The 26,864-nt window shown below is 41.6% G+C and overlaps 1 protein-coding gene across 5 annotated transcripts in view; it reads right to left on the bottom strand.

The window, feature by feature from the left end:
* ELMO1 (engulfment and cell motility 1) overlaps positions 1–26,864 on the bottom strand; it is a 569,414-nt gene that overhangs the window by 504,224 nt on the left and 38,326 nt on the right. The window contains exon 2 of one of the 5 annotated variants that reach the window (XM_073549983.1): positions 14,209–14,239. The exons of the other annotated variants lie outside the window; for them this stretch is intronic. The gene's annotated coding sequence lies outside the window, so the exon portion shown is untranslated. The remainder of the gene's footprint in view (positions 1–14,208; positions 14,240–26,864) is intronic. 5 annotated transcript variants of the gene reach the window in all.

Here is a 26,864-nt window from a genome sequence, read left to right as displayed (position 1 = left end):
CCCTGCGTAACCGGACATGCGGTGCTTCTTTATAGACCGCAGCATGTCTACTTATCTTGCAGAGACGCTCAGTCCCCTCAAGATAAATATCACAATCTATGTATAGGACGCGGTGATTCCGCATAGTTCAATGAACACATGCGGAATCACCGCGCGTACAAAAGCTGGCAGCGCTTTGGACAGAGCTGCTTCCAAAGCGCTGCCAATACTGACCGTGGAGACATAATTTCTCTAATTGAACCATTAAGCATGTATAGTACAAATAATTTTGCATTAGGCTGGAACATAATGGGAAGGTACTGTAGCATGTCTCATCACTACCGGCAATTTTGTTAGACCAACTAGAGAAATCAAACACAATTTGAATTTCTCCAAAATTATGGGATTTACAAATAGACCAATGACATTTTCATAATTACAGTTCACATATAGCTTTAACCTCATATAGAAATGTAGTGGAGAGCTAGTTAAAAGGGTTGTCCAGTCTCAAATTAAAAGTCTGCAGTCACTTAGGAGTATGGATATAACATACATCACTGCCGTTCCCTGCTCAGAGGCCGGTGAATCTAAGCAGCGCACAGTGCATGTGCTGGGGAGATTCCAGAGTCTGCAGTCACACAGAGTGACACACTGAGTGACTACAGACTTTCTTTTTAGACTGGACAACCCCTTTATGTATGAGCTAGACACAGTAGCTGCTCTACAGGCCATCTCCATAAGGCGTGCCTAAGGTGTAATATTTTTGCTATGGAAACCCATGGTTAACCCTGCTGGGGGCATTACTCCTACACTAAGACATCACTGTATTACGTGCACCACAATAACCTATGTGCATTATGCCTCATTCAGACATATCTGCTGTCTTGGTCTTCGGGTGCAGTCAGACATATCTGCTGTCTTGGTCTTGGATGACGCAATGCTCAGACTGGCCAATGACTCTCCTGACCCGAGCACGATAGCTTCATCTATTTCTATGCACTGTGATGAGATTGCAGTCCATGTTATATGGCCGTCTGACTGCGAGTCCATCAGCACACAATGACTGGTGAAAGTTGAAACCAAATACAGTGGCTCACTGCATCATGGCATGGATAAACATTTAATGTAGAATATAAGAGGTGACAATTTTATTAATGTGTGTTATTTATTTTAGGAATTAAGGTGGATTTGCATCCATCATGAGAGACCCCACCTCATAACAGGTAACCCTGGGAGTGCTCCATATGACAGCCCTATCATTTTTAGGATTAACCCCTTTCCTGCATTAGACATACTATTCCGTCCATGTGACCTGGGACCTAAATCCCATGGACGGAATAGTACGTCTAGTGCGATCAGCGGCACTCACCGGGGGAGCACCGCTGATCGCGGCTGGGTGTCAGCTGATTACCACAGCTGACACCCGGCACTGTGTGTCAGAGGTGGTCACGGACCGCCCCCGACATATTAACCCCCGACACACTGTGATCAAACATGATCGCAGTATACCGGCGGCATAGGAGAGAAGCGCGCAGGGAGGGGGCTCCCTCCGTGCTTCCCCCAGACCCCCGGATCAGCGCGATGTGCTGCGCTGATCCGGGGGCCTCCTTCCCTGCAGGTCCCCGGATCAAATATGGCGGCGGAGACCTTCGGGAGCCTGCAGGGAGCCGGATTCCTCACTGCCTGCAGAGCACAGGCATGAGGAAGTCAGTGTAGCGCCTGTGAAAGACCGCTGATCTGTCACAGCGATCTGTGACAGTTATTTCCCCCTGGGACAATGTAATAAAGTTTAAAAAAAAAAAGTGTAAAAATAAATTTATAAAAGAAAAAAAAAAAAAAAAAAAAATTGATAAATAATTTATTTATTTATTTTCCCTAATAAATTCATTTTTTAAAAATAAAAAAACAATAAAAGTACACATATTTGTTATCGCCGCGTCCGTAACGACCCACCCTAAAAAACTGTCCAACTTGTTAACCACTTTATTGAACCCCTTAAAAAAAAAATAAAAAACGAAGCAAAAAATAATGCTTTATCATCATACCGCCGAACAAAAAGTGCAATAACACGCGATCAAAAAGACGGATATAAATAACCATGGTACCGCTGAAAACGTCATCTTGTCCCGCAAAAAACGAGCTGCCACACAGTCATCAGCAAAAAAATTAAAAAGTTATAGCTCGCAGAGTAAAGCGATGCAAAAATTATTATTTTTTATATAAAATTGTTTTCATTGCATAAAGGCGCCAAAACATAAAAAAAAGACATAAATGAGGTATCACTGTAACCGTACTGACCCAAAGAATAAAACCGCTTTATTAATTTTACCGCACATAGAACGGTGTAAACGCACCCCCCAAAAGAAATTCATGAAACGCTGGTTTTGTTCATTCTGCGTCCCAAAAATCGGAATAAAAAGCTATCAAAAAATGTCACATGCCGAAAATGGTACCAATAAAAACGTCAACTCGTCCCGCAAAAAAATAAGACCTCACATGACTCGGTGGGTCAAAATATGGAAAAATTATAGCTCTCAAAATGTGGTGATACAAAAACTATTTTTACAATAAAAAGCGTCTTTTAGCGTGTGACAGCTGCCAAATATAAAAACCCGCTATAAATAGTAAATCAAACCCCCCGTTATCACCCCCTTAGTTAGGGAAAAATAAAATTAAAAAAATGTATTTATTTCCATTTTCCCATTAGGGCTAGGTTTAGGGCTAGGGGTGTGTTGGGGTTAGGGTTGGAGTTAGAATTGGGGGGTTTCCACTGTTTTTGCACATCAGGGGCTTTCCAAATGCGACATGGTGTCCGATCTCAATTCAAGCCAAAAAAGTCAAATGGCACTTCTTCCCTTCCAAGCTCTGCCATGCGCCCAAATAGTGGTTTACCCCCACATGTGGGGTATCATCGCACTCAGGACAAATTGCACAATAACTTTTGGGGTCCTGTTACCCTTGGGACAATAAAAATTGGGGGTGAAAAGATCATTTTTGTGGAAGAAATATGATTTTTTAATAGTACCGCTGTACGTTATAAACTTTTGTGAAGTCCTTGGGGGTTCAAAGTGCTGACCACATATCTAGATAAGTTCCTTGGGGGACTAGTTTCCAAAATGGGGTCACTTGTGAGGGGTTTTCACTGTTAGGCACATCAGGAGCTCTCCAAACTTGACATGGCATCCGATCTGAATTCCAGCCAATTTTGCAGTGAAAAATTCAAACGGCGCTCCTTCCCTTCCGAGCTCTGCCATGCGCCCAAACAGTGGTTCCCCCCCACATATCATGTATCGGTGTACTCTGGACAAATTTCACAATAACTTTTCCAGTCCAATTTCTCCTGTTACCCTTGGTAAAATAAAAAAAATTGAACCTGAAGTAATTTTTTTGTGAAAAAAAGTTAAATGTTCATTTTTTTTAAACATTGAAAAAATTCCTGTGAAGCACCTGAAGGGTTAATAAACTTCTTGAATGTGGTTTTGAGCACCTTGAGGGGTGCAGTTTTTAGAATGGTGTCACTTTTGGGTATTTTCTATCATATAGACCCCTCAAAGTGACTTCAAATGTGATGTGGTCCCTAAAAATAAAATGGTGTTGTAAAAATGAGAAATCGCTGATCAACTTTTAACCCTTATAACTTCCTAGCAAAAAAAATTTTGGTTCCCAAATTGTGCTGATGTAAAGTAAACATGTGGGAAATGTTACTTATTAAGTTTGAGTGCCATATCTCTGTGATTTAAGAGCATAAAAATTCAAAGTTGGAAAATTGCGAAATTTTCAAAATTTTGCCAAATTTCCGTTTTTTTCACAAATAAACGCAAGTTATATGAAATTTTACTACTAACATGAAGTACAATATGTCACAAGAAAACAATGTCAGAATCACCAGGATACATAGAAGCGTTCCAGAGTTATTACCTCATAAAGGGACAGTGGTCAGAATTGTAAAAATTGGCCCGGGCATTAACATGCAAACCACCCTTGGGATGTTCTACACATGGGTCCTTCGTTAATAACTAAATTCTGCCAGCAATTACTTATCTCATGAGTCCGTTCTCTTTTCCATAAGTAAATATCCATGTCCATATCATAATTATTATTGCTATCATTATCATTGCTATTACTGTTTTTTATCAGCATTTGTATTGTGGGTGACGCCTTTCTGTATAGTTTCTTTGCTCATATACCATTGTTACTTCCATCACCAGTGATTTGACTATTTTGACTATTGTGCCTATAAGTCATGTTTTTAACTTTCACACTGTATATATTCCCATACAGATTTGGCTTGAAAAAGGCATGTGAATGCCGAAACGTTGCAGAAGCACATCTGTTTTTTCTTAGGGTCTATCCTTATTTTTGTATGGTGGTGGTTCTAGCCTTATTTTTGGATACACATTTTGGGTAATAAACCTGACTTTTTGAGTGCCGAAGATGGTTGTTATTTGGTTATTAATGGATAAACATTTAGGTGCACGTTCCCACCTGCTTGTTTTCCATCTGTTAATCAAAGAAAGGGGGCAGTGGCAGAAGCTAGAAGAAAAAGTAGGTGGAAAGGTGCAATTAATGTTTGGCCACGCCAAGTGAGCATTGAGTGCCTGTACTTTGTAAGCACAGAATCACTGTTCAAACAGATCCTCCTTAATGTATCCTGGTCTTCCTCTAGAAATGGCTATCAAGGAAAATTTTGACTAGAGTTGCGATTAAACATGTGCAGTGGTGCTCTGTTCAAAGTCTTTAGGATTGACAAACACAATCATTTATAGCATCTGGCTGTCTGTCAGGCACATAGACAGTGAATGGGAGGGGAGGCATGTGTGCTTGCTCGAATGCAGCTCCATTCAAAAATCAATCTCGTTGTGTTCATCGGTGAAGCACCCAGTGATCAGATGTCTATGCTGGAAAACCCCTTTAAGTATATGCTCACATAGGATGGATTTGCAGTCGATGTGGCTATAAGGCTATGTGCACACGTAGCGGAACTATCGCGGAAGTTACCGCGAGAATTCCGGAATTCCATTCCACAGGAAAATCGCATTTAAAATTCCCGCGATTTTCCCGTGGAAAAAACTAGCGATTTGCAAGCGTAATTAGCTTGCCGAATGCTAGCGTTTTCCAAGTGATCTGGAGCATCGCTTGGAGAACTGATTGACAGGTTGGTCACACTCGTCAAACATAGTGTTTGACTAGTGTGACCAAATTTTTACTACTGAGGCTGCCTATGTGGCATCAGTAGTAAAAGATAAAATGTAAAAAATAATTAAAAAAAAATAAAAAATATTGTTATTCTCACCTTCCGGCATCCCGGGCAGCCTTCCCGCCTCTCTCCACGTTCCCGGTTCCAGTAATCCTTTGTGCGAATGCCCGCGAGACTTCGCACTCCCGCGACGTCATCGCGAATGACCGCAAGACGCCGCACTCCCGCGAGATCTCGACGTCATCGCGGTCATTCTCGGAAAGGATTACTGGGACCGGGAGCGTGGAGAGAGGCGGGAAGGCTGCGCGGGACGCTGGAAGGTGAGAATAACAATATTTTTTATTTTAATTCTATTTTTTACAGGGATATGGTACCCAAAGCCCGGAGGACAGTCTCCTCTCCTCCGGACCGTGGGTACATCCGCAAATGTTCTGCTTACTTTTCACATGGTGGGCACAGCCACATGCGGGAAGCGGAACAATGCAATCCTATGGGTGCGCGATCACCGCGATTCCGCTAAGTTAATGAGCATGCTGTGTTTTTTTAACGTGAAGCGATTCTGCCGCGGAAAAAAACGCAGCATTAGCACAGCATTGCGGAATCCCATAGGATTGCATGGGATGCTCATTTTTCGCGGCAAAATTGCGCGTTTAAAACCGCCGCGAAAAAAATGCGACGTGTGAACTCAGCCTAAATGTGCACATAGTGTCTCCAATTTTATAGCAGGTTGCAGTGATTTCATAGTATAGATTGTTAAGTGTGACTTTCCACTAAAAATACACAAATTCCACTAAAATTCATGCAATGAGTGAACTTGGAATATATGAGCCCGAAGTATTCCAGAATTTCTGATCTTGGCTGCCCTCTGTACACATAACTGCAGTAAAAATAAACTATCAGCATCAAATAGCAAACAGGAGATTTTATTCTACACAGAACAGAGTAAAACAAACTGAACAGCAAAAAGTAATGAAGACAGATTACCAAGATATTACCGTAGACTGTGCCTGCACATGCAGAAAATATTTAGTGGAAGGTAATGCTACAGGTGTGTCAGGGAACGGGGTTGTTGACCTTTGGCCGCACACGGCTATCACATGTACATCTAACTTATCCGACCGCTGCCACAATGTGATGAAAACAGCAAGCTAGTCTTGACCTATCAATTTACCGCAGGGGGCTTATTTTAGTTATCCCACCGCTGCCAACACTGTGTTACAACCTGCTGGGATTTATGTATATCCCACTTTTGGTTCCGCTTTGGAACTTGAAGCTCTCCGGCTCCCCCCTTACCATCAGGTCAGTTAGGGAACTGCACCTAGGATAATTAGTCGCCGGATGGGCTACTTGTTGTGCACTGGCTATTAGGCCCGCTGCAGCGAGAGAATTATAAAGGCTCTGGCCGCAGCCAGACAATCAGCTTATAAAACACCTTCCATCACTGCCAGCTAGTCCACCTAGTCCAGAGCACACCTCGCTGCCACCAGCTTCTGTCACTGACGGGGCCCGAGTTATGTCCTCTTTACTATCATAATATAAAATGTATATATTTATATATATATATATATATATATATATATATATATATATATATATATATATATATATATATACACACACATACAAATATGATGCACATGTTCTCTTTTGGACAAAGGACTGCTCTGGCTAATGAACATTCCTTCGGGAGGGAGGAGAGCATCAAGGAGTGAGGAGAGCTGTAGTCTCATGTTACAGACTGCGAGTGAGCAGAAATTTGCAGGCAAGGGAAAGGAAGGGGGGTCAGACCCTCACAGCTGGCATAGCAGAGTTCATTATGTGAATAGAAGATTCTGGAATGTTCCAGAAGGTGTGATAATAGGGAAAAATACATGATACTTTACATTGTCGTTACATCTCCCCCTTTTAGAGTGCGCTAAGGATGTAGGACCCGTCGGTAATCGTCCATGCGCACCTCAGCGGGTCGCCCAGGCAGGACAACCCATCGGAATTTACATCATCGTTACAAGGTGCATCTCACAAAATTAGAATATCAAAAAGTTAATTTATTTCAGTTCTTCAGTACAAAAAGTGAAACTCATTATATAGCGTCATTACAAACAGAGTGATCTGTTGTGAATTCGCTCTCTGGTCTCCCTCTGGTTACTACTGAAGGTAGTGGAGCTGGTCAAATTGACAGAGGGGTTGTGAGTTCTCTTTCTGGGCTCCCTCTGGTGGTTACTGGAGGTAATGGAGCTGATCTGATTGACAGAGGCTGGTCACCTGATAATGAGGACGACGATTGGAGATCTGCAGTTTCAGATTGGGATTTAAGACAGCCGACTCCCTCTATCCCTGCTGGTGATTTTCTTCCTGCCTCCTGAGGTCTTAGCTGAACATGCAGGGACTGAGCTGGAAACTAAGTGTTCATTTGCTATTCTGTTTACATTTGATCTGGTTTTGTCTGTCTGTTTTGTGTGGTCAGTCAGCTTCGGCTGGGGCTGTGCTGAATCACCATCCATATGTTACTGCTTGTGCCAGGTTGTTTTTGTCATAGTGGGCGAAGTCGTGCGACTTCAGTATTTTTTGCATCAGACGTGTTGGACTTTTTTGCAGGGTTTTTTGCGTGATTGCAGACAGTGTCTTTCCTTTCCTTTCCTGTCCTGTCTAGTCAGTGTAGGCCCCATAATTTGCTCAGTCTATTTTCCTGCCTGAGTTTGTGTTTTCATCTTGTCTCACTGACAATATATGTTTGGGGGCTATCTATTCCTTTGGGGTCTGCTCTGGAGCAGTTTAGATTTCCCCTTTCTTGCTTTAGGCTTAGTTAGCTCTCCGGCTGTGCCGAGGCGTCTAGGATCATCGTAGGCACGCTCCATGGCTACTGTTAGTTGTGTGGATAGGATCAGGGGTCTGCAATCCGCTTAGTTACCAACCTCTCTGGTTTTCTGTGGCTTAGCTTGGGCTTGCTCTCCTCCTCGGTGACCCAATCATAACAGTGATCTATTTAAAGTGTTTATTTCTGTTAATGTTGATGATTATGGCTTACAGCCAATGAAAACCCAAAAGTCATCATCTCAGTAAATAAGAATACTTTATAACACCAGCTTGAAAAATTATTTTAAAAACCGAAATGTTGGCCTACTGAAATGTATGTTCAGTAAATGCACTCAATACTTGGTCGGGGCTCCATTTGCATTAATTACTGCAGCAATGTGGCGTGGCGTGGCATGGAGGTGGTCAGCCTGTGGCACTGCTGAAGTGTTATGGAAGCCCAGGTTGCTTTGATAGCAGCCTTCAGCTCATCTGCATTGTTGGATCTGGTGTCTCTCATCTTCCTCATGACAATACCCCTTAGATTTCCACAATCATTGATGGCTTGAGGAGCCATGTCATCTGCTGGTGTTGGTCCACTGTGTTTTATCAAGACCAAAGTCAGTGCAGCCGTCTATCAGGAAATTCTACAAGCACTTCATGCTTCTCTCTGCCGACAAGCTTTTTGGAGATGGAAATTTCATTCTCCAGCAGGACTTGGCACCTGTCCACACTGCCAAAAGTACCAATTCCTGGTTTAAAAGCAATAGTATCACTGTGCTTGATTGGCCAGCAAACTCACCAGACTATAACCCCATAGATTGAAAAGAGGAAGAGGAGAGACACCAGACCCCACAATGTAGACGAGCTGAAGGCTGCTATCAAAGCAACCTGCGCTTCCATAAAACCTCAGCAGTGTCACAGGCTGATCGCCTCCATGCCACGCTGCAATGATGCAGTAATTGAGGCCAAAGGAGCCTCGACCAAGGATTGAGTGCATTTACTGAATATACATTTCAGTAGGCCAACATTTCGGATTTTAAAAGTTGGTGTTATAAAGTATTCTAATTTACTGAGATAATGACTTTTGGGTTTTCATTGGCTGTAAGCCATAATCATCAACATTAACAGAAATAAACACTTCAAATAGATCACTCTGTGTGTAATGACTCCATATAATAAGAGTTTCACTTTTTGTATTGAAGAACTGAAATAAATTAACTTTTTGATGATATTCTAATTTTGTGAGATGCACCTGTAAATCTAAAGTAGAGTACAAGTATGAAAAGATAAAGTCCTGGGAAACGTCTCTATAGGGCTCGATTATCACTCCAACGCATGCAAGTGCTATCCAATTTTTTTATTTTTATCAATCAATGAAAAAAAAAACAAAAAAACGCAACATGCTGTCATTTCACTTTGAAATTGGAAGGCACTCAATCATTCATGTCTATGAGTGCATGGAAAACATCACACTGCACTGAGTGCAGTCCAATTTCAGCAGACTCACGGAATGGAGAAGATGGAGAAATTTTGTTCTCGTGCTCTATCTCAAAGAGAATCAGATTACACTGGGCCGACACTCGGATCAAACGCTGATCAGAGTGTAATTTACATAATCAGCCAGATTCTCTCGGATGAGAGAATCTACATCTGTTGGACTGTAGCCTAAAAGTTAAATACTGGAGAAGAAACGGCTGCACTCAAACGTTTTTTCTTGGCAAAAAATTGTATTGTATTTATTTACTGTACATATGCAGAAAACACCACAGCAGGACCAAACAGAAATGATACCATTACTTACCATTCCCTACCATTACTGTTTGGTCCTGCTGTGGTGTTTTCTGCATATGTACAGTAAATAAATACAATACAATTTTTTGCCAAGAAAAAACGTTTGAGTGCAGCTGTTTCTTCTTCTCTGGTTTGATTTTGGGTTTACCCAAGTCCAGCCTGCACCTCCTACTGAGCAGAGTGCGCATCTTTTTTTGTCTAAAGGTTAAATACTGACAAGACATACACCTTATAAAATATCTTCAGATTTACAGTCAGCCTCAGGAGCCTAAAGTATTAATTCCCATGTCACATACAAAATAGTCATCTTGATTTATGCAGGACACGCAGGGGATTTGTCCTTGGATCCTTTTTCCTTTCCACAGTAAAACAACAATGCAAATAATGAATAAATATTCTCTGTGCAGGAAAAAAAATAAAAAATACAAGTGACGGAAAATGGATTTAACCCTTTCTGTCCATGTTTACATTTTGGTTCCCCCCCCTTTCTTCCAAATACACAGCTTTTGTAGTTTTTCATCCACACAGCAGTATCACAGCTTGCTTTCTTGCGGGACAAATAGTAGTTTTGAATGACAGCATTTATTTTACCATTTCATGAAGACGGAAAAAAATAAATTAAAAGTGCAGTGAAATTGTGAAGAAAAATAATGCAATTCCACCAATGTTTTGGGAGTTTTGTTTTCACGGCATTCACGGTGCTGTAAAAACTACCTGGTGTGAGAAGGTCACTGGTAAGATACTGGAGCAGAGATACAGTGGGGAAAATAAGTATTTCATACACTGCCGATTTTACAAGTTTTCCCACCTACAAACAATGGAGAGACCTTTAGTTTTCATTGTAGGTACACTTCAACTGTGAGAGACAGACTCTTTAAAAAAAAAAAAAAAACCATCACGTCGTATGATTTTTACAAAAATTAATTTGCATTTTATTGCATGAAATAAGTATTGGATACAGGGATTTTGGCCCACTCCTCCATGCAAATCTTATCCAGATCTTTCAGGTTTCGGAGCAGTCGCTGGGCAACATGGAGTTTCAGCTCTCTCCAAACATTTTCTATTGGGTTCAGGTCTGCAGACTGACTAGGCCACTCATGGACCTTGGAATGCTTCTTACGGAGCCACTCCTTAGTTGTCCTTGCTGTGTGTTTCGGGTTATTGTTTTGCTGAAAGACCCAGCCACAACCCATCTTCAATGCTCTTACTGAGGAAAGGAGGTTGTTGGCCAAAATCTTGTGATGCATGACTTCATCCATCCTCCCTTCAATACGGTGCAGTCGTCCTGAACCCTTTGCAGAAAAGCACCGCCAAAACATGATGTTTCCCTCACCATGCTTCACGGTTAGAATGGTGTTCTTGGGGTTATACTCCTCTTTCTTCTTCCTCCAAACACGGCAAGAGAAGTTGATACCAAAAAGTTCTTTTTGGTCTCATCTACCACATGACCTTCTCCCATACCTCCTCTGAATCATCCAGATGGTCAATGGCAAACTGGACATGCTCTAGCATGATCAGGGGGACCTTGCGTGGCCTGCAGGATTTTAATCCATGACGGTGTAGTATGTTACTACTGATAATGTTTGAGACTGTGGTCCCAGCTCTCTTCAGATGATTGACCAGGTCCTCCCGTGTAGTTCTGGGCTGATTCTTGACCTTTCTCACAATCATCCTTGATCCACGAGGGGAGATCTTGCATGGAGTCTCAGACCGAGGAAGAATGACAGTCATTTTGTGTTTCTTCCTTTTTCTAATAATTGTGAAATAATTTTCTAATAACAGTTTTGCCTTCTCACCAAGCTGCTTGCCTATTGTCTTGTAGCCCATCCCAGCCTTCTACAGGTCTACAATTTTGTCCATGGTGTCCTTAGCCATGGTTGAGAGATTGGAGTGTGATTGAGTGTGTGGACAGGTGTCTTTTACACAGGTAATGAGTTCAAACAGGTGTAATTAATACAGACAATGAGTGCCGAGAAGGAGGGCTTCTTAATGAAAACTAACAGGTCTGTGAGAACCAGAATTCTTGCTGGTTGGTAGGTGATTAAATATACTTACTTAATGCAATAAGTGCAATTTAATTATTTAAAAATCATATAATGGGATTTTGAGATTGTTATTTTTATATTCTGTCTCTCACAGTTGAAACGTACAGACCTCTCCATTCTTTGTAGGTTGGAAAATTTGCAAAATCAGCAGTGTATTAAATACTTATTTTCCCCACTATACGTGTCACTCAGAATGTTAGCTTCAGTGATAGGAACCTGGAAAAAATGCTCCAGCATACCAAGTGCTAAGAAGGGTTATTCGGCCATATTAAGGGCTGGGTTTCTGTGAACAGCGGAAGAGTGGGTGGGAGGCATATCTCCATCACAGGGTGTGGTCCAGAATGTAAATGTGGAGCCGTTGGACAAAATCGTGTGATTGGAGATGAGAAAAGCTGTGCCCATTGTAAAGAGCTGAACCTTGCTTTTATCCTCGAGTGAGCAGATCCCTCCAGCCACACAGATGTGGATGGGTCTTTCAGCATGATAATGATCCCAAGCACACCGCCAGGGCAACGAAGGAGTGGCTTCGTACGAAGCATATAAAAGGTCCTGGAGAGGCCTAGCCAGTCTCCAGATCTCAACCCAATAGGAAACCTTTGGAGGGATTTGAAAATCCATGTTGCCCAGCGACAGGCCCAAAACATCACTGCTCTAGAGGAGATCTGCATGGAGGAATAGGCCAACATACCACCAGCAATGTATGCCAACCTTGTGAAGACTTACAGAAAACAGTTCACCTCTGTCATTGCCAAAAAAGGTTATATAACAAAATATTGAGATGAACTTTTATTATTGACTAAATATTTATTTTCCACCATAATTTGCAAAATAAATCTTGCCAAACCAGACAAGGTGATTTTCTGGAGTTGTTTTCTCATTTTGACTCTCTCAGTCGTGGTCTACCTATGACGTCAATTACAGGCCTCTCTCAATTTTGTGGAAGTGGAAGAACTTGCACAATTGATGGCTGACAAACTACTTTTTCCCCACTCTGTATTTTAGGAGTCAGCGTCGGACCATTTTATACAGACTTCACCGCCATGGAGGAAAGCAATTTTTTTTTAACTTATTTAGCAGTCTGGACTCTGTCAGTCATCTGATCGCTTATACAATCTACTGTCCTGAAATACCACAGTATTAGTAAAAATCATGGGCAGATGGATGCCTAGAATGGAGAGCCCTTAGTTCACATGCATTAAATAATGCGGTCAGAAATTGACAGCAGCTCAATCCGCTGCTGTTAAAGGCAGATGATGACTAAATAACACAGTCACTGTCTGCCTGCAATGATAGCAAGCCAAGTTACTAAGCATGCACCAAAGAAAGGGACCAGACCTATGATGTACCAATACATCATAAGTCTGGAAGGGGTTAAAGTGCACCCCCACTAATAATCTTCAGTCAGATTTAAAAGAGGTATTCCTATCTGCAAGATCATACCCAAATATGTATTGGGTGTAGTAATAATATTAGCAAATACCTCCAATTAGAAACTATGTTGCTTACCCCACTAACAACGGTCACTAAATGAGTGTCGTACCCATAAATACCCAAGCTACTATAATGCTCTTACACATGGGGTAAATGAAACAGTGAATCTGAAAAACTATACTACATTGGAGGTATTTGCTAATATTATTACACATATTACATATTGGGATAGGATCTTGGAGATGGGAATACCCCTTTTACATCAATTAGAACAGTACTTGTGTATGATAAAAATCTTGTCTTCAGTATAGAGTACCGCTAAGTCAGTTTTTTTTCTTTCATGTGAAAAACTTTTCAGTGGACCCATTTTTGGGCTGTGTTTTAGAATTTTTTCTTCATGCAATAAGGATTGTAAAAAATTGGCTTCTACTATCCATTAAACAATAAAATACGGAGATTACACAGATGATATTCGTTTTTTATTCACGGACCAGTGACTTCCATTGGCAAGCGTGACCCGCAGATAGAGCAAAGTAAAATGTGTTTCCATTTTAGGGAGTTTTTTGCAGATAAGCAGTTGTGTAAGGAAAAAATAAATAAGAAGGCCATGAAAGATTGGTCCATGATGTATCCATAAAAAAAAAAAAAAACTGGTAGCACATGTACCAAAAATAATCTGACATGTCAAAGAGACCTAAGGGTGAAGGTGGCTGTTATCTCTACTAGTGTTTCTACATGCTCAATGTCAGACCCGGAAAGAGATTGGTATTGGGAGGATCTTTTTAAAAAGCTAAAAGCCAAAACGTCACCTGTTCTTTATGAAAATTGGCAACAATAAATAAATAATTCTACAAGAAGAATTCCAGCATCCATTTCTTTAACAATATAAACAAATAGTTTGACATAATATTAAACCACTGAGAATTAAAGGAAATAATGGCATGTGTACAGAGATAGGAAATATTAGCTTACCAGATAACAGTCAAATCTCGAATTTGATGTGCTAGAAGCAAAAAAAGAAATAAATAAAAAAGAGCAAATGAGTGGATGTGAGAAACTATCACACAGCCAAATTCAAATAGCTAGATGACTGGGTCAGATTAGCTCCATAACTGCAGGACTTGTGAGCCCACCAAAAATGAGCCAAAAACTAGCGAATTAACCCCTTCATGACCAAGCCTATTTTGACCTTAATGACCTGGCCATTTTTTGCAATTCCGACCAGTGTCCCTTTATGAGGTAATAACTCAGTAACGCTTCAACGGATCCCACAAATTCTGAGATTGTTTTTTCGTGACATATTGGGCTTCATGTTAGTGGTAAATTTAGGTCGTTAATTTTTGCAAAAAAAAAAATCGGAAATTTGGTGAAAATTTTGAAAGTTTTGCAATTTTCAAATTTTTAATTTTTATTCTGGTAACCAGAGAGTTAGGTGACACAAAATAGTCACTAAATAACATTTCCCACATGTCTACTTTACATCAGCACAATTTTGGAAACAACATTTTTTTTGTTAGGAAGTTATAAGGGTTAAAAGTTGACTGGCGATTTCTCATTTTTACAACAAAATTTACAAAACCATTTTTTTAGGGACCAGCTCACATTTTAAGTCACTTTGAAAGGTCTATATGGCAGAAAATTCCCAAAAGTGACACCATTCTGAAAACTGCACTATCACGCTTACCCTTATCTGCAGGAGGGTAGCGTGACCGGTCAGCGGTCCCGGCGTCAGCGTAGCAACTCAGACCGCGGGGCTATCAGAGGGGCCTGTGTAGGAACACAGTTTGGGAGGTCGCAGGATCTGTGGAAGGGGCAGAGCGCTGGTAGAAGCGCTCAGAGGCTGCAGGACCTAGCACCACGTGACCTGTGACGTCAGAGGGGGCGGAGCTTATCGCAGGGACGCTGAGGTGACGGGCAGGGGTTTATACAGTAGCGATGGTCAGACAATCCAGAAGTCATACACAGGAGAAGCAATGCGGTACAGAATCAGGCAGAACAAGAATGGTCAGGCAAGCAGGAGGTCAGGCACGGGTCGGGCTGCACGGTACAAAATCAGAAAGCGAGAGGGTAGTCGAGGGAAGCCAAAAGGTCAGAACACGGGTCGAGCAGGACGGTACCAAATCAGAAAGCCAAGAGGCAAAACCAGACCAGATCATACACACCATAGACACGGAAACAGGCGAGAGGCACTTGGCAAAGACAGGGTCGGGATCAACAGATCAGAGACAAAAATGGAATTCAGCTCACCCCCGGCCGTGGATGGCAGAACTCCCAAAAAACAAGGCAAAACAAAAACAAACTGAAGAGTACAAAGCAGCAGGGTGGATAAAAATCAATGTTTAAAAAAAAAAAAAAAAAAAAAAAAAAAAAAAAAAAAAAAAAATCGGATTTTTTTTATTTAAATCGGATTTTTTTTATTTAAATCGGATTTTTTTCAATAAACTGCTTTTTGAGGAAAATATTTTACCATCCAAAGGTTCTTCCATCATGAGATAAAGCTGAGTTGTTTAACTCAGTAGAATAAAGGCTGTATATGTGTAACATTCACAATGCCATGCTCTTCCAGAGGTTTCTGTAGGATTAGTGGGCAGTTTCTCTCCTATATTATCACAGACGCTCGCTTTACTTACGCAGTTCTCAAAACTGAATTTGACTCCGCAGAGGTCCCAGCCTCTTCTTCACGGCAAAAATGTTACAACATGAACAGAGTTGAGAAAAAGACCTTAATCCTATTGTTCTACAAACCTATGAATACAGAATCAACCCCTTCAGTGCCAAGTCCAAGAAGTTAGACAATATGTTTCTGATTGTTTGGAGTGGAATAGATCTGCACAACACAAGAAGAATGTGAATCTAAGTGTGAGGAGGAGGAAGGGCAAGCAGACAAGAAAATGAAAGTGAAACTTTGAGCACAATACTGCAGCATAGCCACAGACAGACAAGTCTGGATCTGTTTGTGTGTACGATCTGAGGTTTATTACATTCTTTCCTTATAATGGCAGCAGGCCGTAAAAGAGACCCAGTTTGGGAATATTTTAATGAAGCTCCTTCGCCTATCGGTAAGGCAGGCATGCGTGCAAACGATGCAACAAAGAGATGCAAGGCCTGGTGGCGCGAATGAGGCAACATTATGAGAAGTGCGGTGATGAAGATGACCAAAGAAACACTTCTGAACAGGCAGCATCTTCAGGTTGGTAAACATTTTTATTGAATCCTATTTCTAAAGACTGAACTGTCATGTGTGAGAAAAATTATATTTCTTATTATTACTGCATGTTACTGTCATTTGGTACAGTTATGAAGAAAAACAAATATTCCTTTTGGGGCAGGGGCAGTGATGTGTTGTGTACAATAAGCAGAAATTGTATAAACAATAAAATAACAGCATTGACTTTTTTTGTTTAGGGGAATTCATGGATTCTGGAAACTATCCACCTCCAAGATCACCATCATCCTGTTCTACAGTTTCAGAGTTATCCATCCAGGATAGTGCTTCATTAGCAGCAGCAGCAGCATCATCATCCGACACCCACAGCCACATATCACCATCACCCAAAAGGAAGAAAAAACCTTTACCTCCTGGAACCACCATAGATAGGTTTGTGATAAGAACTAGCAGATTAGAAAAAGAGTTGATTGATGAAAAAATTGCCCAGTTTATTTATGCAACGAACTCTTCTTTCCGTCTGACTGAGAACCCACATTTCATTAATATGGTTCAGTCACTGAGACCAGGATACAGTCCACCCAGCAGAGCTGATGTTGCAGGGAAACTGCTGGATCAAGTGTATGACAGAGAAATGGAGCAATGTGCAACAGCTCTGGAGGGTAAAATTGTTAACCTAGGTATTGATGGGTGGAGTAATGTCCACAATGATCCTATTGTATGTGCTTGTATAACAACAGAAGAAAGTAAAGTCTTCCTTGCACAAACAACTGATACGTCAGGAAATGCACACACAGCAGAATACTTACAAGAAGTGGCAGTAAAAGCTATAACGACATGTGAACAAAAATTCAAATGTCTAGTACACAGTTTGGTCACTGACAATGCTGCAAACGTATCCAAGATGAGAAGAGATTTAGAACAGCAGGGAGGGAATACAAAGCTGCTAATAACATATGGTTGCAGTGCTCATTTGCTGCACCTCTTAGCCAAAGACTTAAGTGTTCCAGAAATAAAGGCTAATGTTGTTGAAATTGTTAAATACTTCCGTAATAATCATTTTGCTGCAGCAGCTCTGAAAAGGATGGGTGGAACCAAGCTAACGCTCCCACAAGATGTTAGATGGAACTCTGTGGTGGACTGTTTTGAGCAGTATATCAAAAACTGGCCTATTCTAATGACACTTTGTGAAGAAAATCGAGATAAAATAGATGGCACTGTCACGGCCAAAATCCTCAACATTGGGCTTAAGAGAAATGTTGAACATATGCTGAGCTTCCTGAAACCCATCTCTCAAGCTTTAAACAAAATACAGAAAAATAGCTGTTTTATTGCGGATGCTGTTGAAATTTGGAAGGAACTGAGTGAACACTTAAAAACAGAACTACACATGGACAGAATTAAATTACAAGCAGTAAACAAACGAATGGGACAAGCACTGACTCCAGCTCATTTTTTGGCAAATATTGTCAATATCCAATATCAGGGTCAAACCCTAAGTGCTGAGGAAGAGGAGTTAGCTATGACATGGGTATCCAGCAATCATCCATCTTTAATGCCAACTATAATAAACTTCAGAGCTAAGGGGAACCATTCAAGAAATATATGTTTGCTGAAGATATTTTAAGGAAGGTCACACCAGTAAACTGGTGGAAGTCACTTAAGCGCTTGGATTTAGAGACTGTTCAAGTAATGATTTCACTTTTAACAGCAGTAGCTTCTTCTGCAGGCGTTGAAAGAATATTCTCTTCCTTTGGACTCATTCATTCTAAATTGAGAAATCGGTTGGGACCCAATAAAGCAGGAAAGCTTGTTTTTCTTTTCCAGATTATGAATAGGAACAAAGAAGAAGATGATGATGAAGATGACGACAAGTGAGCTACAGAGGACAGCAGTATTTAAGTTTTTCATGTGTCGGCTGGGCTGACAGTCTAAGTTTCTTAAAATATATATATATTTTGTTTAGCCAAATTAGTTAACAAACATGGATGTTTGTTTAAGCAAATAACTTATGCTGTAATGTTGTTATTGTTTCAGTTGAATAAATCTATTTAAATTGTTATTAAGGTCAGGATTATTTTTCTCCTTCCTAAGTACAACAGAACAGTGGTGTCCAAATATGAATGATTAACCCATGAAACTGGGGAGAAAAAAGTAATATAAAAAGTGATTCTAAAAATCTTCATCTACTTGCATGTTAAAGTAGCAAGAACTAGTTTAGGTAGAAACTTTGATTTAAATCACCGATTTAAATCAAGCCTTACTGACTAGTGATTTAAATCGTGATTTAAAACGTGATTTAGATCAGTTAGATTTAAATCAAATCCACCCTGCAAAGCAGAGCAGAAAAACAGCTTTGAGATGCAGGAATCAGACTGGTCTCCAAGAATCCAGCAGGAAAATCACCAGCCAGGAAGAAGAGCGTCGGCAGCCTTATATCCAGTCCTCAATTCCAGCCACCCAGTCATCATCTAGCTGCCCAGGTGTCTGATAATCAGCCTCACTACCTTCCTTCACCAGAGGAGGGAGTTCATCAGACCTCAATAGTGAAGGGAAAAATGAACTCAACACAAGCTACTAAAAATTACAATCAAGATTATTAACCCTTCAGGTGCTTCACAGGAACTAAAGCAACATGGAAGGAAAAAATGGACATTTTAATTTTTCCAACACAAATTTTCTTTTAGCATCAATTTTTTCATTTTCACATGGGCAACAGGATAAAATGGATCCTAAAATTTGTTGGGCAATTTCTCCTGAGTACACCAATACCTCATATGTGGTCATAAACCACTGTTTGGGTGCACGGCAGGGCTCAGAACATGCTGGAATATTTAGCAGTTGCCATGTTGCGTTTGGAGAGCCACTGTGTGCCTAACATTGGAGCTCCCCCACAAGTGACCCCATTTTGGAAACTAGACCCCCCAAAAAACTTATCTAGATGCATAGTGAGCACTGTGAACCCCCAGGTGCTTCACAAATTGATCCGCAAAAAAAAAAAAAAAATAGTACTTTTTTTCCACAAAAAAAATTTCTTTTAGCCTCAGTTTTTTCATTTTCACATGGGCAAGAGGATAAAATGGATCATAAAATTTGTTGGGCAATTTCTCCTGAGTACACAGATACCTCATATGTGGTCATAAACCACTGTTTGGGCACACGGCAGGGCCCGGAAGGGAAGAAGCACCATTTGACTTTTTGAATGGAAAATTAGCTCTAATCGTTAGGGGACACCATGTCACGTTCGGAGAGCCCCTGTGTGCCTAAACAGTGAAAAAAACCCACAAGTGACACCATTTTGGAAACTATACACCTTAAGGAACTTATCTAGATGTGTAGTGAGCACTTTGAACCCCCAAGTGCTTCACAGAAGTTTATAACGCAGAGCAGTGAAAACAAAAAATTTTTTCCCTCAAAAATGATTTTTTAGCCCGCTATTTTTTAATTTCACAAGGCTAACAGGAGAAATTGGACCACAAAAGTTGTTGTACAATTTGTCCTGAGTACACCGATACCCCATATGTGGGGGGAACCACTGTTTGGGCGCATGGGAGAGCTTGGAAGGAAAGGAGTGACATTTTGAAATGCAGACTTTGATGGAATGTTCTGCGGGCATCATGTTGCGTTTGCAGAGCCCCTGATGTGCCCCCCCACGTGACCCCATTTTGGAAACTAGACCCCCCAAGGAGCTTATCCAGATGTGTAGTGAGCACTTTGAACCCCCAAGTGCTTCACAGAAGCTTATAAACACGTGAAAATAAAAAATATTTTTTTTTCCTCAAAAATGATTTTTTTAGCCCGCTATTTATTATTTTCCCAAGGGTAACAGGAGAAATTGGACCCCAAAAGTTTTTGTCCAGTTTGTCCTGAGTATGCTGTTACCCCATATGTGGGGGGGGGACTACTGTTTGGGCGCACGGAACGGCTCAGAAGGGAAGGAGCGCCATTTGACTTTTTTAAAGGAAAATTAGCTCCAATCGTTAGCGGACACCATGTCGTGTTTGGAGAGCCCCTGTGTGCCTAAACTTTGGAGCTCACCCACAAGTGACCCCATTTTGGAAACTAGACCCCCTAAGGAACTTATCTAGATTCATAGTGAGCACTTTGAACCCCCAGGTGCTTCACAGAAGTTTATAACGCAGAGCCGTAAAAATAAAAAGTCATTTTTTTTCCTCAAAAAATGATTTTTTAGTCCGCAATTTTTTATTTTCACAAGGGTAACAGAATAAATTGGTCCCCAAAGGTTGTTGACCAGTTTATCATGAGTACGCTGGTACCCCATATGTGGAGGGGGAACACTGTTTGGGCACACGTCGGGGCTTGGAAGGGAAGTAGTGACGTTTTGAAATGCCGACTTGATGGAATGGTCTGCGGGCGTCATGTTAGGTTTGCAGAGCCCCTGATGTGCCTAAACAGTAGAAACCCCCCACAAGTGACCCCATTTTGGAAACTAGACCTCCCAAGGAACTTATCTAGATGTCTGGTGAGCACTTTAAACCCCCCTAAGTGCTTCACAGAAGTTTATAATGCAGAGACGTGAAAATAAAAAAAGTTTCCACAAAAATAATTTTTTAGCCCCCAATTTTTTATTTTCCCAAGGGTAACCGGACAAACTAGACCCCCAAAGTTGTTGTGCAATTTTTCCTGAGTATGCCGATACCCCATATGTTGGGGTAAACCACTGTTTGGGCACACGTCAGGGCTTGGAAGGGAGGGAGCACCGTTTGACTTTTTGAATGCAAAGTTGGCTGGAATCAATGGTGGCACCATGTCACGTTTGGAGACCCCCTGATGTGCCTAAACAGTGGAAATCCCTCAATTTTAACTCCAACCCTAACCCCATCACATCCCTAATCCCAGCCCTAACCATAACCCTAACACACCCCTAACCCCAACCCTAACCATAACCCTAACCCCAACACACCCCTAACCCAAATCTTAACCCTAATTCCAACCCTAACCTTAACTCCACCCTAACCCTAATTCCAACCCTAATTCTAACCCTAATGGAAAAATAAAAATATTTTCTTTATTTTATTATTTGTGCCTACCTATGGGGGTGATAAGGGGGGGTGATATACTATTATTTTATTTTGATCACTGCGATTTGATCTATCACAGTGATCAAAATGAATGAACGGAATCTGCCGTTTGGCAAATTCGACGGGCGCACTACGCATGCGCCCGCCATATTGGAAGATGGCAGCGCCCATGCAGGAAGGAGGAGGGACGTAATCGGAAGGTGGGGGAGCGGAGGGCAGAGGAGGGGGAGTAGATGGTGACTGCGGCGGCAGATTGCCACCGTCAGTCCGTGGCGGGGGACAGATCACCCCCGTTAGCCGGTGGGGGGGTCGGATCGGTGTCTTCAGCCATGTCCAATGCTACTGCAGCATTGGCCATGGCTGGATTGTAATATTTCATCAAATTTCATTGATGAAATATTACTATCGCTCTGATTGGCTGTTTTCACAGCCAATCAGAGTGATTGCAGCCACGGGGGGGCAAAGCCACCCCACCCCGGGGTGAAGCACAAATCCCCCTGTACCTGCGGGTCGGGTGACCTTTCATTGACCCCGGTCACCCGACCCGTAGGGGGGCTTTCAAGTCATGACACAGCATATGCATCATTGGTCGGATTGGCACTGACTTTCATAACGCATACGCTGTGTCACTGGTCGGGAAGGGGTTAACCAGCATGAGGGTCGTGGACCAAAGACTCGTTGCTGCATGTTAGGTGCACAGCCTAGATTTGTTGGCCCCATCAGTAAAGCTACTGCAGCACAAAGTTCTAAAACAAAGTTCATACCGGCAATGATGGAAAGGAGTCAAAACATACAGTGCAACACCGCTTGCTTGTTTTGCTTTCTTTCACATCATGTGGATAGCTGGATCTGTTTAAGTGGCTTACCTCTGGCAGAGATGGAAATTAAAAGCACTATGGAAAGAAGGCAAGCCAGCAGAGGTGATGTTCTAGGCAATGATCTTCTGGGAAAACTTAGATCAGTGGTTCCCAAACTCCAGTCCTTCCGGACCCCAACAGGTCATGTTTTCAGGATTTCCATAGTGTTACACGTGTGAGAGAATTCCTGATGCCTTGATGATGCTTCCATCACCTGTGAAATACTAAGGAAAACATGACCTGTTGGGGGCCATGAGGACCTGAGTTTGGGAAACACTGCCTTAGATCCTAGCATTCATATGGATCTTACTTTGACACACACCACCAGCCTAACTATTCTAAGAGATCAAGTACATCCCTTCATTCAAGAGAACTTCCTAACAGCAGTGGAACATTATTGGACTCCAAATTCTCCACACCTCAGTCCGATCAAGTATCTGGGAGATGTGCTAGAAAACATGTTTAAAAGATGGAGACAACAGATTGTATATTTAAAAAAAAGTATAAACATGCTTTATTAAATTAATATCAAAATAAGGAAATGGTTGCACTCAATTGCATTAAGGCATGTCAATGTGAAATACATGAGATGCTTAGCACAAAATTTGGCCAAAAAATGTGAGCCCATTCACCAACGTCAAGGTAATCTCATGAAACAAGATTCATGAGATTACCTTGACAATGGTGGTTGACCTTACAATTTTTGGCCATATTTTGTGCTAAGCATCTCATGTGTTTTTTCCTAAATTTCAAAAGCCATTATGCTATTCACACTTCATGTATTTCACATTAACATACCTTAATGCAATTGAGTGCAACCATTCTCTTATTTTGATATGTAAGCTGTTTTTGGTATGCACTTGTTCAGACTAGTTTTTGATGTGCTGGTCAGGTTTCTGTTATTTATTAAATTAATAAACAGTTACACTACACATTAAAAAGTGCAAAAAAGAACATGCAATAGTGATACCCATCCATAGATAAACATTGTATTTCATACACGTCACTTAAGACACCTAAATGATTGGGCAAGAAATATTGCCGTATAGAAGCAATTGATTGCAAGAGGGTGCCTATAGTTCCACAGTGGCCGTTTTCCACAAGTGTGAGAAAGCTATAATAAGCATCAGGCATTGCATGTATGAAAGACACACCCCAGCAATCAACCACAGGGAAAGAATCAGCCTAGAATAAAGTTGAAATTGCTACATAGCACATAAGGAAGGAGGCATCTTTCCCAAGTTTATAAGAGGATGAGGGAGTCACACAGAAATTAACAACCCCAACACGCGTTTCGTTTGTTCAATACGCCCTGCTTTCTCAAGCAGAGGTATTGAAAGTTGTCACGCAGCAGTGGTGCCATAAGTGAGGGCACTGGAGCTGATCAGCTGATGAACTGAGGTGACATCTCTCACGGCAGCTCAGTGATACAATGACAGGAGGTAATAGCTCCCGCAGTGTATCATTGGCGGCCGGATAGAGCAGTCACATCTCTTGATGTGACTGTTCTACACACGAGATCGTCGTGGGACACTCAGGATTATGTGGACTACGGCGGACAGGCGAATATATGGTGGTTTATTATTTTGATTTTTTTTTTCTAGGAGACATGGACATCAGGGATTTGGTATTAGGTGAATGTAATGTGTTTTTTTATTTGAATATGTAATTATTTTACATGTTGTGTGGTTTTGTTTGTTTTTTTAAATGTGAGCACAGGTGCCGGCTGATAAGAGACTGCATCTTCCCTCAGAGGCTCCTGCCATCACTGTTCTCAGTGACAGCAGACATAGGCTGATGGGAGGAGGACTCTCATCAGCCTATGCCTGCTGATCTGCAGTAAGCGTTTTACCACAGGTCACAGCTACGGGGTCACGCTGACATCTGACAGCATGACCCCGCAGCGCTCTGACCGACAGTCTTACCGGGGGTAGTATTGCCACGGAAAAGAACCCCCACGCCAGTGTTTCCCACGCTGTCACACAGATGACAGCATGGGAAACACTTTAGGAAGACAGCAAAAACGCAACCAAAAACTCAATAATTCCGCAGCAAATCCACAAACATTTTTATACCTGCGTTTTTGCTGCGGATTTGACTAACTCAATTGAAGTCAATGTGTGGAAAACGCCTCAGAAACGCAAAGAATTGACATGCCTTCTCCCTGCCTGCTTTGCTTAAAAAGGGGACTGACACGATAAGGGAAGTTAATAGTCTTCATATCAGGAAGACTACCATTGCACCTCTAGGAGGAAGAATTCCCTCAGGGCAGAAACAGAGCACAGTGCTGAAGAAGAAATATTCAGACTTAATAAAACCAGAGGTTACTAAGATCTGCCTGTCAGCAGGTACACAGCAATCATCAACCGTGAGTGTAATCCTGTATCTCAGTTGCCCGCTGTTTGTAAATAGTAATTTTCCCCATTACCTTCAGTAAAAAAAAACTTCTGCTTTAATTTCATGCTTCATGAATGGGGCTCAAATGCACCAACTACTACCACCATCATCTTCTGCCTAGAGGCAGTTACTGTGCAAACATTGTATTGTGGAGTTTCCTGTGTGTATGTAATTTGAAAAGGTAAGACTCTTCTGACAAAAAGCTTGGCTACCATACGATACATCATACCCTGTTCAGGAGTACAACCCCCAGCCATACGCCACATGAGAATGCCACAAATGCTTCAAATTATATTATCACTCGATGCAAATAATGTACTAAATAATTAAGCAAAGGGAGGGAAATTACCCGTGCTGTCGTGGTGGGTTGTTAGAAACCGAATTACCAGTAAGTCTAATGCTATTTTCTCCAATAACCCCCACAACAGCATCACATCACAGGAGGAATACCAAAGACTGATGTTTAGGGAGGGACACTGGCCTGGAGAACTCTCTTCCCAAAGGACTGATCTTTAATAGACGTTAAGTCTGTAACGTTTGGAAAAGGTATGGTCCTGGTAGCAGCTCTGTAGATCTGCTCGATGAAAGCACTGTTTTTCTCAGTCTAGGAGGTTCCACCCTAGTGGAGATAGCCGTAAGTTTCTCCGGAGGCGAGTATTTAGGTATATCAGAAATTATCAGTATCAATATCAGTATTCAGGTATACCTGAAAACCCACGTCTTCAAGAAAGCCTATAGCCTGCAATGACCCCGCTACCTCCTTCTCTCTCACCACTACCGGAGATATCACCTCAACCAACACCGGAACTGCTGCAACCCACCAACCTACTGTCTCCTTCCCCACCATCCTGTAGCATGTAAGCCCGAAAGGGCAGGGTCCTCTCCCCTCTGTATCAGTCTGTCATTGTTAGTTTGTTTACTGTAAATTATATCTGTAATTTGTATGTAACCCCTTCTCATGTACAGCACCAATGGTGCTATATAAATAAATAATAATAATAATAATAGCCAGAAATTATTGCTTTTTTGATCCAGTTTGTGATAGTGCTTTTGGACGAATTCTTCCCTTTATTCTAGCCAGAAAGCTGGATAAATAGATTTTGTTTTTTTGTCTACATCTGTGTTTCTTGAAGATAAAGAAGGACCACCCTTCGTATATCCAGAGCATGTAATTTTGCTTCCCCCTTGTTTTCTGGATTCTGGTAGAAGGAGGGTGGAATTATCTCTTCAGAACTGTGGAAGTCCAACTACTTTGTGTAGAAATGATGAGTCAAGACGAAGAGTCGGTCTTCTGGGATTCTTAAATATGATTCATTAATTGAGACGGCCTGCAGCTCACCTACTCTTCTGGCTGTAGTGATCACTACAAGGAAGGCGGTCTTCCAAGCCAGTCTGTCCAACTTTGTTGAAAAGGGATCAAATGGTGGAAGTGTTAGCCCTTTAAGGTTAATATTAAAAAGGTCCCAGTAAGGGACTAGGTTGATCACTCTAGGACAAAAACGGGAAGCTGCTGTCATGAATCTCTTCACCCAATAATAGTCGGTCAGGCTCTGGTCAAAATAGTAACTCAATGCTGCTACCTGAATCTTGGGGGGTACTGGGTTTGAGATCCTTTTCTAGGCCTTCTTGTAGGAAATCGAAGATCTGAGCAATGTTCAGTTGCCAGAGATCCGGATGCTTGGGCGCACATTATGATAAGAAAGTCTTACATATTTTGTGATATGTGGTGTTTGTTACTGGCTTCCTACTTTTTTGGCGTGTTCCAATGACTATCTTGGAGACCCTTGGTCTTTAAGATTGCAAATTCAAAAGCCAGTCAGATTTAGATTCCCGGGGTCTGGATGGTAAATTGGCCCTTGATGCAGGAGATCTCTGCTTGGTGGAAGGATTAGGGTATCATCTATACTCAGGTTGCTTAGGGTTCCAAACCAGCTTCTTTTTGGCCAAAACTGTGCTATTAGGATTACTTTGGCTCTTTCGGTTCTTATTTTCTGCAGTGTCCTGAGTAGAATTGGAACCGGAGGAAAGGCGTATGCTAGTCTGAATCTCCACTGGGGGGCAAATGCGTCTACACCTAGGCAGGTATCATCTGGACTCAAAGAGAAGTACCAACCTACTTTTGCGTTCTGACGTCCTGCAAAAAGATCTACTTCTGGGCAACCCGAT

Source organism: Dendrobates tinctorius, unplaced genomic scaffold, assembly GCF_039654945.1.
Source record: "Dendrobates tinctorius isolate UK_male_01 unplaced genomic scaffold, ASM3965494v1 ptg000162l, whole genome shotgun sequence".
NCBI classification, from domain to species: Eukaryota; Metazoa; Chordata; class Amphibia; order Anura; family Dendrobatidae; genus Dendrobates; species Dendrobates tinctorius.
The sequence above is the reverse complement of the archived record's forward strand: the minus strand, read 5'-3'. Positions and strand labels throughout refer to the sequence as shown.